The sequence below is a fragment of the Dama dama genome, chromosome 23 (assembly GCF_033118175.1).
Source record: "Dama dama isolate Ldn47 chromosome 23, ASM3311817v1, whole genome shotgun sequence".
Classification (NCBI taxonomy): domain Eukaryota; kingdom Metazoa; phylum Chordata; class Mammalia; order Artiodactyla; family Cervidae; genus Dama; species Dama dama.
In genome coordinates, this window is record NC_083703.1 from 34,980,952 (window position 1) to 34,993,736 (window position 12,785).

The 12,785-nt window shown below is 41.1% G+C and overlaps 1 protein-coding gene across 7 annotated transcripts in view; it reads left to right on the forward strand.

Annotated features, from left to right (window-relative positions):
- The window catches only part of ZNF438 (zinc finger protein 438), a 184,512-nt gene that overhangs the window by 91,150 nt on the left and 80,577 nt on the right, over positions 1-12,785 (forward strand). The gene's annotated exons all lie outside the window — the stretch shown is intronic.

Sequence of the window (12,785 nt, forward strand, 5' to 3'; positions counted from 1 at the left end):
TCAGCACCAGCTTAAGACTGATTTAAAATGTGAAGGATTAAGTTCACCACCTTTGATGATTTCTCAAGGCTCAATTGTTCACAGTATCTTATAGTTCCCTTGTATATTGAATCGCTGGTCTTGGAAGATATTGGAGAGATGATTACTCGCTAAATCTCATGTGCTTGTTGAAAATGTTTAAACTCAAGGTATTACTTTAAAAATAAGAGTAGCACCTCACGACCATCCTTGATTTATTGATACCATCTAGGTATCAATTCCCAACTATGGGCCAAACTTGGTGTTTCTAAAATGGTTTTCCATTGTAGCAAATATATTTTTAGTTTCTTAAGTCTGGCTTTTCTGACTATGTTCTTGAACATTAAAGGGAGATATTTAGTAATTATCACTGGAACCTGAAATACATAGCTATTTATCCAAAAACCTAGCTTTGAGGTGTCATCTTAACCAATCCCAACTATTACAATTACCTCCTCATGGTCTTTGTCTTCATTCTGTTGTCTATCGTATTTTTGCTGCCCTACAGATCTGCATGTAGAGCCACTCCAATAATTTTAAAACCCTTCAGTGGCTCCTCACTTACTGCTGATAGAATCCATGCCTTTGCCTGCATTCAGAGCCCTCAATCAAGCTCCTAAAATATCCCCATCATTAGCCAGCTGAGCTTTCTTCCTGTTCTCTGAAATCTCATTGTTGTTCTTGCCTCTACATCTCGACTTGGACTGTTTTTGTTAGTGTTTCTCTGTAATATCCCCTGTTCCTCCCTTTCTGGTTCCTCTGCCTGTTGAAATCTTGTGCACACCTTCAAGGCTGAGCTCAGGTGTGGACTCCTCCACGAAACTTCCCCTGATCACTCCAGCTAGAAGCACAAGCTTTCCCTCTCTCTGCTGACTTCAGCCAGGATTTTGTTTTTGTCACTGTTTCAGCATATTTTACCGTGCCACTTCAGTGTGTGTGTGTTGGTATCTGTCTTATCTCCCAGGGAGGTTATGAGGACCAGAAAATCAAACATCATGTCTAACGTAGTTTTGTCTTGCACAGCATTCAGCATAGCCTTTAACGATGCTCAGTATTTGTTTAACAAATTAAGAATGTGCCTGGGCTTTTTTCCCATCCTCCCCTCTTACATCCTTACAGACACACATGGTCCATATTCATGGCAACTATTCATTCTCGTCCTGTCCCCCTGGCAGACCTCCACACTGCCATCTTGTCCTGGGAAAACACTGGCCCTGGTGTAATTAGCGAGACACAGTCAGTTCCCAGCCTCAGAAATAAACTGTGGTCCCAAAGTTCATGTCCAATTTCGTTGTTTGGAATGCAGAAAACATTTTTCCACAAAAGCAGTTATAAATAGTCATTAAGTTTCTCAGTCTGCCCTTCCAAGATTGTTTAACTCATAAGTACTGATACAGCCACCACATATCACACTGTTTGTAGAGCAGGGATCCCCAACACGTGGGCCACTGGTCCCAGTCTGCAGCCTGTTAGGAACCGGGCCAGACAGCTGAAGGTGAGCCACGGGCAAGCTAGTGAAGCTTCATCTGTGTTTATAGCTTCTTCCCACTGCTTCTATTATTGCCTGAGCTCAGGAAAGCAAGCTCAGGGCTCCCACTGATTCTGCATTTTGGTGAGCTGTATAATTATTTCATTATATATCACAGTGTAATAATAATAGAAATAAATGTAATGTGTTTAATCACCCCAAAACCATCTGCCTGCCTCATTCTGTGGAAAAATTGTCTTCCCCCAAACCTGTCCCTGATGCTGTGAATGTTGGGGACCGCTGTTGTAGAGAACCTCTGACTCTGGATATGGAAGCATATCTCTCATGTCCTGGAAGCAAAGCAGGGACCTCTTGGGCAGCCTGAGCACTAGGAATTCTGAGCAGGGGCTCTGGCAGGGGCCCCCCATATTAAATACCCTCATGACAGTAGCTTTTGGGTTTCCAATATTTGCATAAGAGACATTTAGCTCTAGGTCACTGGTACTCTCATGAGCTCTAAATTGAGGGCAAGGAGGCACTTGTTCTCCTGACCCTCCCCACAGTAGATGAGGATGGTAAACAGCACTTCAGTTTTCCTGTCACATGGGGGGGGTCATTTTTAATTTGGATGTGTGGGAGTTGACGGTATCTTTCTTGAGCTTGGCGTGATTTGTTTTATACCTATTACACCACTTCACCCTCATTAGTGTGATCTCTTTTCTCTCACAGCCTGGCAACTTATACAGTAATTTCCCCCAGTTTGCATTTAATGGAAGGAGACCATTGTCTGCTCATGGACCAAGTCTAACTCATAATCATAACTGAAGTTATGTGCAGGAGGAATATGACCTTTAGCTTGAGCATAAAGTGTTTAATAACCACCCACACATGCAATAACATAACCCCAGTTCTGCGGGATTGTGCCAACAGCCAGAGTCACATATACCATACTTACTGGCACATAATTCTCCAGCATCTCATTGAAATTTGAAGCAGTAGTCTAAATTATGCTGTGCACTTTAATATTTTTAGCACTGAATTTGATGGTTGCTTCGTTTTTCTGGTAGCAGACCCATGCCTGCTTCCTGACAGGAGCAGCTATCCTTGCTCTGAGTTTATGCTCATCTCCTGCCCATTTCTTCAGCCCCCAACCTCCTCTCCGGGCCCATCCCCTGCTGGTGTCGGTCTATGAGCACCCCCACCCCATCCTCACCCAGGGGAGCCAGCAGATAGGAGATGAAAGGAGTTAGAATTTTAGTTCTCCTGTGAAACGGACACACCAGGTAATCCTGGGGGGTGATGTGGGACGAGAAGGCTGCCAGGGTACCCACACTCAGGAGTCTCAAACCTGGCGTTAGTGAACACATTTCTGATCTCTTTGGTGTGTTTTAAATAATCTATGTTTGGCAACAATGGGCCTTGTTTATTAGATGACAGATAATAAATTCAAGATAAGATGTTTTGATGTGACCTGTCCCCTTTAAAAAAGGATTCAACATCGTGGATTAAAAAAAAAAAAGAACCACTCTCTTGGCTGCTTTGTAATAGGACTTATATGACAGCACTTTCTGCTGTGGCCTTGTTTGCCTGTGACACTCTGTGCTATGGCCTTGTTTGCCTGTGACAATTTATTGTTGTGTTATCAATATCTCCACTTTTTTAATATATAAAACTTAGGTTTTTCACTGATCATCCAAATGTTTAATCAGGTGATGAAAGGTTTGCTTAGACTTGAGGGAGCCTGTAGGAGAAAGGGGAGAGAGGAGGACTAAAATCTATTGAGTACTGCTCTGTGCCATGTTCCCTATGTGTCTTTTAGGATCTTTACTCCATTTTACAATGGAGGAACTTGGGCTTGAGAAATGTTTAAAACATGAATCTGAGGTCGGAGGTCTAATTGGTGATAGATCTGGGTTTCAATCCCAAATCTGATCGTCACACTATTTAAACAGCCTAATCCTACAATCCCATGTGCCTTCTATTTGCTGGGAAAGATCAGTAACTTGAAATTGGAGGCTGGAGGCAGATTCGGGTATAGTAAGGTTCGCCTTCCCCACTGACAACCAAAGCTACTCTCAGGTTCAGTTCCCTTATCTGTCCTGTGGGACTAAAACCCGTTTTACTGACCATTTGAGATTGTTGTGAGAGTAATCTAGTGAATTTCAGTAAGATTTTATAGGTATAAAACCCCATGGAAGAATGAGAGATTTTTAATTCAAGAGAAAAACTAATAAAAACCTTAAAACATTGAATGAGATGACTTGGACAGATTTTGTGATATTTCACATCTTAACATTGCTTTACAAAGCTTCCAAAACAACATTTATCAGTTTTATAATCCCTACCACCATGATGTGCCAAGCTACATCCCTGAATTAGGTATCTCATCCCTGATTTAGGTATCTCAGTTGCAGCAGAGAGTCCTGGCAGCATCCCAAGGACCCCTTTTCACTCATCAGAAGAGATGATTCGTTTCTACACCATATCAAACAGGTCTGGACTCTAGTAGATACTGAAGAAATGTTTGTAGCCAGTGAGGACCTGGAAAATTCTAAGGCTGTTGAATAGTCATAGATCTACCAGACTAACAGTAATGTTAATGTTCTCAGAACAATTTATATATTTGAAGTTTTTAGTAAGCCCAATATGAAAGTCACATTTTGTAAATGTGGTTTCACAGAATTGCTGTTCTAAAGTGGTTTCTGGGCACCTTTCATAGATTACAGGATGGTGAATACTGAAAGACAGCTCTGAGCTCTGAGTGGTCATCCAGTTACACTTCTTTCAAGTATACAGAGAAGAGATAAGAAATGTAGGGAACTCATTAAGTTATAAGGACAAGACTATGAATGAAGTGTCTGTGAGCCTGAGAAGTACCAAGGTCATGTCCTAGGCTTACCCCAAACTTTTACCCCATTAAAGCCCTAAGTCTAAAGATAAATGCTTTCAGAAGACCAGCTGAGACCATTGGAAGGATGGTATTAGAACAGTGCTCAGATATGGATACAGAAGTCTTCACTCAGTCAGCCTTGGACCAGATATGTGTAGGACTCTTCTCCATCTGCCACACATCCCAAGAAGGGTCCCTCGTCCTGAGGTGCTGACTCCCACCTGACTTCTAGGGCCAGCCCTGAACCTGCTTCCTAGGTGTGGTGGATGGAGGCCTCCAGAAAGGGAAAGGAGACATAGGAAGCAAAGAACAGACACACAGCAGACACTGTGGCCCAGTTTGGTCCATCGCTATGGACCACATTTGGCTTGCACAGTGTTCAACATGAATAATGTTATTAACTGGTATTATTCTAACTAGTTCCAAATTGGACTTTCTGTTAACCCCTTTAATGTGCACATCCAGATTTCTGGGTTTTCTGGAAAACTGTAAGATGTGACAGCTTTAGGCCTGCCATTCGAGGTGACTGTCATCCATTAGAGCTAGTGAGGAGCTGCCTCTCTGAGATGAGTGAGAGCTTTCCAGTGCTCACAACCTACCCCCCTGCAACCCCTACCCTTCACTGTTGGTTTTCTTTAAATAGAATTAAGAGGAAAGTTAAATGTTACTCACTCTGCCATTTGTGTTAAAATTGAAAATAACAGGTTGATAGGATAGCATGTTTCAATATATGTGAGACACTGTTATTCTCCTAGGAGTGTTGTGTGTAACAATGTACCATAAACTGGGTGGCTTTAAACAACAGAAATTTTTTCCCTCACTGTTTTGGAGGCAAGAAACCTGAAATCAAGGTGCTGGCAGAGCCCTGCTCCTGCCAAGGCCTCTCAGGGGATCATCTTGCCTCTTCTAGCTTCAGGTGGCACCACGCATTCCTTGCTTTGTGGCTGCATCACTCCACCCTCTACCCCCATCTTCTCATTACTGTCTTCCCTGTGTCCAGACTTTGTTCCTGTAAGGACAGCCATCATATTGTAATAGGACCTACCCTATTCCAGGACAGGACTTCCCTGTTGGCTCAGTGGTACAGAATCTGCCTGCCAGTGCAGGAGACATGGGTTCGATCCCTGGGTTGGAAAGATCCCTTGGAGAAGGAAATGGCAACTCACTCTAGTATCCTTGTCTGGAAAAATTCCATGGACAGAGGAGCCTGCCGGCTACAGTCCATGGGGTCACGGGCTTATGACCTCAGCATAACATTTTGGGGAACACAGTTCAGCCCGTAACCGATGGCATGTGTCTTGGTGGAGCACAGAATAGTTGTTTAGGGCAGAGGTCCGTGGAACAGAGTACCTGGAGTCACACTTACACCTTGTTTGCTCTCTCCTCCGGGCAGTTGCTCACCCTCTCAGTGCCGCCTCCCCCTCGTCTGCAAAGTGAGGATGAGGGGACCCACCTTCCCCTACCCACCTTGTAGGGATGAAGTGAAGACAAAATGAGTTAAAACCTATGAAGCACTTGGAACCGTGCATGGCACATACTCAGTTTCAGTGAACTGAACTATTAATTATCTTCATTGTTATTTGTGTTTACTCAGACATGATTTCTATGCATACAGGGAGTTTCTGTGCCAAAAAGCTATTATTTAAGATAGCATTATGAAGCAAACCATGGAGAAGGTAGAAATAAGAGATAGAAATGCTTCATGAAAAAAAGTAAGTCAATAAAAGAGAGTGCGAGAGACTGGAATTTTAATAAGATTTATTTTTCATACAAATGAAATAATTATAATACATTAATAATGTTTAGCCTCCTCATACTATTGGATTACCTGCATAGCCTCTAGATGCACTTGAAACTGATAAAAGACCCAGATAGGAACTCTAGACTCAGAGGCTTAAACGTTGACTGTGGGCTGGTGAGCACAGTGCCCCAGAGGTGATATTGGAGAGGTTAGTCCAGGAGGAGTACCCAGAGACACATGACTTCTAAGCATCCCACCTACTTCCTTGGAAGCATCTTATTACTGTCTCCCTCTTTCCCATAAACCCTTGCATTGAAATTATCCTGGTATCCAGGCTCTAGATCAGAGATTGAGGCTGAATAATTCTTTACATATAAGCCCTACTTTTCTTCCAAAGGGAACAAATATTTTGAGATACATTATTTTGTTTTTCCACATAGCTTTTATGCAAGACAGCCATACAACTTGAAATTTATTAAAAACTAAGAGCCCTGATAGAGAAGGTTTAAAGAGATGACAAGACTTTTTGAAGTCCCTGGATGAAATTTGTTCTGCAGGTTAGGGACTATTGGGTTTGTAAAACTATAGAACATATATATATATATATATATATATATCTCTTTCTGCAAGGTACACTGCCCTGAAAAATGAGACTATTCAGATAAAATCAAAGTATCTTACCTAAATGGCGAAAGGGACATATGGGTATATGATTTGCAATTTTATTTTAATGAAAGAGGTTAGGCTGTTTAATTTTTGGCAAAGAAGTAGTGTTGTATCATTCAACTGTTAGTAATTTGGAACACTTCAATTAAATGATGAATTCACCAGAACTACTTCGGTTGCAAAGGCAGGAAGGCCAACTCAAGCCAGCATATGAAAATCAAAGCAACTTAATTGTTTATATAACTATGGTTTCCAGAGGTGCATCTGGCGTCAGGCACGGCTGCAGCCGGGAACTCAGATGATCTCAGCTGTACTCTTTCGGCTCTGCCGGTTTCTTTGTTCGTCATTCTCCAGACAGCATGTGATCAGTAAGATGACTGGCCGGCAGCAACTTGGGACTGTCATCTTCCCAGTTTAGCAGACCCAACAGAAAGAGAATTCACTGGGCCAAATGCCTCACTACCTGCCTTAAAGAAGATGCGAATCGACTCTCCTTAACCCCATGTGATGAATGATCACTGAATCCTAGCCAAGTAGAGGGGTGTGTGTGTGCCCAGGGACTGAAGGCCCCCCTTGGGTCTCCTGGAGGGAGAGAGGCTTTCTCCAAAGGAGTTCAAAGAAGGGCAATGGAAGCGAGTGCTCAGCAGACCAAAACTGTAGTGGCCTCAGACTGACACACGGCGTGTGAAGTCATGTAAAGACTGTAGGTTCTGATTTTAAGATGGCAAACAAAGAATGTTCTGCCTTCTGTTTTTACAAAATCCATCCAAAATGAAGGAAATAAAAAATTCCAGCTCTATCTTTGATAAAATGTCGATGACGTCAGTAACCCTAATCCACTAACGTGAACAGAAAGTTGTGATGCTGTGACTTAGCAGAGGAAGGTGAAAATCTGAGCTCCCACAGAAGAGAGTAACAGGAAAGCAAACAGTTTTGCCTTGCAGAACCTTGGAGGTCCCGTGATTACAGTTATCAGGTCAGGCTGGAGGAGTAGTTAGAAACACAGAATCAGTTGAAAGTCTGTAAAAGGACAAGTTGGACACACAGGTCCTTGTCTCAACCCAGCTGGACACCCACCTTCCCCAAGGGATGAGAGGTTTATTCTCTGGAGATGTTGAAACTTAAGAGAACCTAGGCTCAGGTAAATGGGAGCTCTGAGGGTGGGGTTACGTAGACATCTGCCTGGTACTTTGAGCACCAGGAGCCAAACTTTCAAGTCCCCATTCAGGTGCTGGGAGTTTCTCTAGAGAAGCTGACTGTTTGCCAAGAAACTCCTTACAGGGGTTCCCCACAAGGAAAGCCAGCTGGCTGCTTTTCAATAAAGAGTACCTTCAACAAGTTCAGCCCACAGACAGAGCTGCCATCTTGCTTTGCTAGTAATTTTCCACTTAAATGGAAGAGACAGTCAAAGATCAACAGATATTTGGAAATGCCTCCCATAGGAAAGCAGAAATAAAGAGCAACAGAGAACTCTTAAGACAGAACTGTAGAGACAGAAATAGGAAACTTAAGAAACGGACTGTAAGTACTGTCTCTGAAAATGTGAGATTTTCCATGGATAACAGAGTCCTTTTTAAAAAGGAGAAGAAAAGAAAGGAAAATTAAAGAACAAAAGTAACCCACAAAAATTAAGAATATGATGGCTGAAACAAATTTCTTACAGGGATTGCATATTTAACTTAACATGCAGAGTACATCATATGAAATGCTGGGCTGGATGAAGCACAAGCTGCAATCAAGATTGCTGGGAGAAATATCAAGTAACCTCAGATATGCAGATGATACCACCCTTATGGCAGAAAGCAAAGAACTAAGGAGCCTCTTGATGAAAGTGAAAGAGGAGAGTGAAAAAAGTTGGCTTAAAATTCAACATTCAGAAAACTAAGATTATGGCATCCAGTACCATCACTTCATGGCAAATAGATGGGGAAACAATGGAAACAGTGAGAGACATTCTTTTCTTGGGCTCCAAAATCACTGCAGATGGTGACTGCAGCCATGAAATTAAAAGACACTTGCTCCTTGGAAGAAAAGCTATTACCGACTTAGCATATTAAAAAGCAAAAACATTACTTTGCCAACAAAGGTCTGTCTAGTCAAGCTGTGGTTTTTCCAGTAGTCATGTTTGGATGTGAGAGTTGGATTATAAAGAAAGCTGAGCACCGAAGAATTGATACTTTTGAACTATGGTATTGGAGAAGACTCTTGAGAGTCCCTTGGACTGTAAGGAGATCCAACCAGTCCATCCTAAAGGAAATCAGTTCTAAATATTCATTAGAAGGACTGATGCTGAAGCTGAAATTCCAATACTTTGGCCACCTGATGCAAAGAGCTGGCTCATTTGAAAAGACCCTGATGCTGGGAAAGATTGAAGGTGGGAGGAGAAGGGGACAACAGAGAATGAGATGGTTGGATGGCATCACCAACCTGATGGACATGAGTTTGAGCAAGCTCCGGGATGTGGTGAAGGACAGGGAGGGCTGGCGTGCTGCAGTCATGGGGTCGCAAAGAGTCAGACACGACTGAGTGACTGAACTGACTGACTGACAGGGATTGAAAGATAAATCTGAGAAAGAAATCATTAGAGACATGATCTAGAAAGTTCAGTCACTTACTTAATCCAAGAGAAAATGGGAGAAAGTTATCAGAGAAATAATACAAGACACTCTCCCAGAATCCAGAGAAGAAAAATTGTCATATACAAAGTATTCTGCATAAGAACAAACAAGAGACTTCTCAACATCAGTACTTATATGTAAACATAAATTTTTGAAACAGTCTCTTAAGGGATAATTTTTATCATTAAAGTTGTAATACTGTGACTTAGCAAAGGAACGTGAAAATCTTCTTTGACCTGAGAGTTACTGTCAAATATCTCTAAATAATTTCCTTGGGACATTTAAAATATTCCACTTACAAATTTTCCATTATTTAAACTTATATATATATCTTTTATATAATCTAAAGTACACCTTCAAATTTGTGTTTTAGAGATTCAGGGTATTTTATGGTGCTTATTCTAGTTTCTTACTGTTTTATTCACTCAACAGATAATTGAATGATCTTTTCTCAAAGCACTATAGAGTTTATATTCCTTGTTTTGTATGGTAGTGCAACATCTGGTCCATAGCTTTGTAGTCAGTGACAATAAATAAAACTGATTTAGAAACTCACTGGTATTAAGGTATGTGATAGCATGATCTGCAAAATGTTGGCTGTTTTTTCTTTATCCAGCATATAGTAATTTGAAGTGACAAATGTTTGGCTCTTATTTTTATACATGTATGTTGTTATCTAGTCATGCAAATTGTGTCCATGCAATGCCATGGACTGTGACCTGCCAGGCTCCTCTGTCCATGGGATTTCCCAGGCAATAATACTGGAGTGGGTTGCCACTTCTTTCTCCAGGGGATCTTCCTGACCCAGGAGTTGAACCTGGGTCTCCTGCTTGGCAGGCAGATTCATTACTGAACTGTATAAGGTTATCCTTATACATGTATAACACTGTATTAATTATGAGTAACAAAATATCTATGTAGAATATTGGGTTTTTTTTTTTAATTTATAAAAATTGGAGGATAATTGCTTTAGACTGTAGTGTTTGTTTCTGCTTTGCAACAATGTGAATCAGCCACATATATACATACATCCCCTCCCTCTTGAGCTTCTCCCCCGACCCCACCCCTCAGGTCATCACAGAGCACTGAGCTGAGCTCCCTGTGCTATAGAGCAGCTTCCCACTAGCATCTGTTTTATACATGGTGGTGTATACATGTCCATGCTACACTATTTACAATAACCAGGACATGAAAGCAACCTAAATGTCCATAGACAGATGAATGGATAAATAAGCTGTGGTACATATATACAATGGAATACTACTCAGCCATAAAAATGAATGAAATTGGGTCACCTAGAGTCTGTAATGCAGAGTGAAGTAAGTCAGAAAGAGAAAAACAAATACAGAATATTAATTAGTTGAGAATGTAGCATGGAATATTACTTTTTTGTCTTTTATCAGTGAAGAAGACAGTCTCGAGTGTTATTTCCTTCCAGAAATTAGAAGTATCAAAAGTTGAAATTTAGCAGACATGTTTTCCACATTTTAATTAGTGTGAACTAGTTAAAAATTAATTAATTGTTAAAATTAATTAATATTTGAAAAATTAATATCTTTAAGATTCAATGAATATTGACTGTATAATAAAATACAGTTTTATGGTATTTTTAGATGGAAAGTTTTCTCCAAGTTGTATTTTGGTTTTTAAAACATTCTGAATTTTAGTTTGTAAATATTACAAAAGAATTGAAATTGCTTTTTAAAAAAAATTTTTTTTCTTTGTGTTCTTTTTTTAAAAAATTTATTTACTTTAATTGGAGGCTAATTACTTTAGAATATTGTAGTGATTTTTGCCATACATTGACATGAATCAGCCATGGGTGTACATATGTTCCCCATCCTGAACCCCCCTCCAACTTCCCTCCCCATCCCATCTGTCTGGGTCATCCCAGTGCACCAGCCCTGAGTACCCTGTCTCATGCATCAAACCTGATTGACGATTTACAGTGTAGCTCCCCTCTCTTTTTGGATTAGTTTTGAACGCCTAATGAAATGGAAGGCAAGTTTCTTTTCCCCTTAAAAAGGGCTATATTTTATTCCTTAATGTACTATAATGAGAGCATAATAATATAGAAAAATCAAGAAATGAAAAAGTGCCAAGATCCTTCTTGCCAATATAACTTTTTAGAATTGTGCTGAGTTGCTTCTGCTGTAAAAATCAGACTCTCTAGTCTATTATGGATTCTCCAGGTAATGGCATTTTGTAGAGGATTTCTGTAGTTCTTTTGGCTCAGCAAGGTCAAGAATTTTAAATTAGAATTACAGAACTGGAAGGCATCCTCATCTTCATTTTACAAATGAAGGAACTGAAGTCCAGAGGAATCATGATTTATCCAGGGTCACACACTTAATAGTGAAGGTTGGATGAGTATCATGGCCTCCTGGCAGGCAGCTCAGCGATCTTTGTAAAAGACTCTTTGGGTTTATTCTCACCACCATCACATTACGTGCAGTGTTCATAATTTATTGCATTAGACCCAAGTAGCAACTTATGAGTTTGTGTTTAATTTTCTGAAGCTAAGTGAGCATTTGGAATTAGGAATATTGACAGTGACCAAAAGAGAAAAAAAAGAAATGGCAAAAGCATTTGGAAGATCTCTCATCTAGGGTAGAAGATATCCCTTGATTAGACTCTGGCCCTGCTCTCCAAATGGAAATCCTTTGTTCATTGTTCTCTAGGACCTGAATCTCTGTCTACAGGAAGGTTCTTTGACCATCTTCTTCCAAGTCCACAGTTAGGTGGTCATTGGGAAATATACCCTCTTTGGGGGCTATTTGGGCATTTCTGGTAGCTCAGCTGGTAAAGAATCCTCCTGTAATGCAGGAGACCTGATTTCAATCCCTGTGTTGGGAAGATCCCCTGGAGGAGGGCCTGGCAACCCACTCCAGTATGCTTGCCTGGAGAATCTCCACGGACACAGGAGCCTGGCGGGCTCCAGTCCACGGGGTCAAAATGAGTTGGACGTGACTGAGCGACTCGGCATGCAGCACATACTGGGGGCTATGTAACCTTTTTCCCTACTCTCTGACCATGCAATTTTGGCAGCTTGCACATTGTTTTTAGAGTCAGCCAGTGGCTTAGAGGCAAGACTTGTGAAGTTTTGGTCCTTGTTATGCCCTCAGAAACTTAGTTGGCTTCTGATCCGCCTTCTTGTAGTTGACTCCATTTGCCAGTAAGAGAGGGACTGGGTGTCCCAGTCTGGCACGGACAGTCTCAGTTTATATTAATAGCACTCATGCATATTAAGTAATAATGCCCTCTTTCACTCTCAAAACTATCCCGGGTTGGACAATAAATTCTGTACTGTCACTCTAGCCAAAAGAGCACACCAGAGAGTCCCACACCTAATTTACTCCTTTGCTTCCTCTCTCCAGTTCCCCC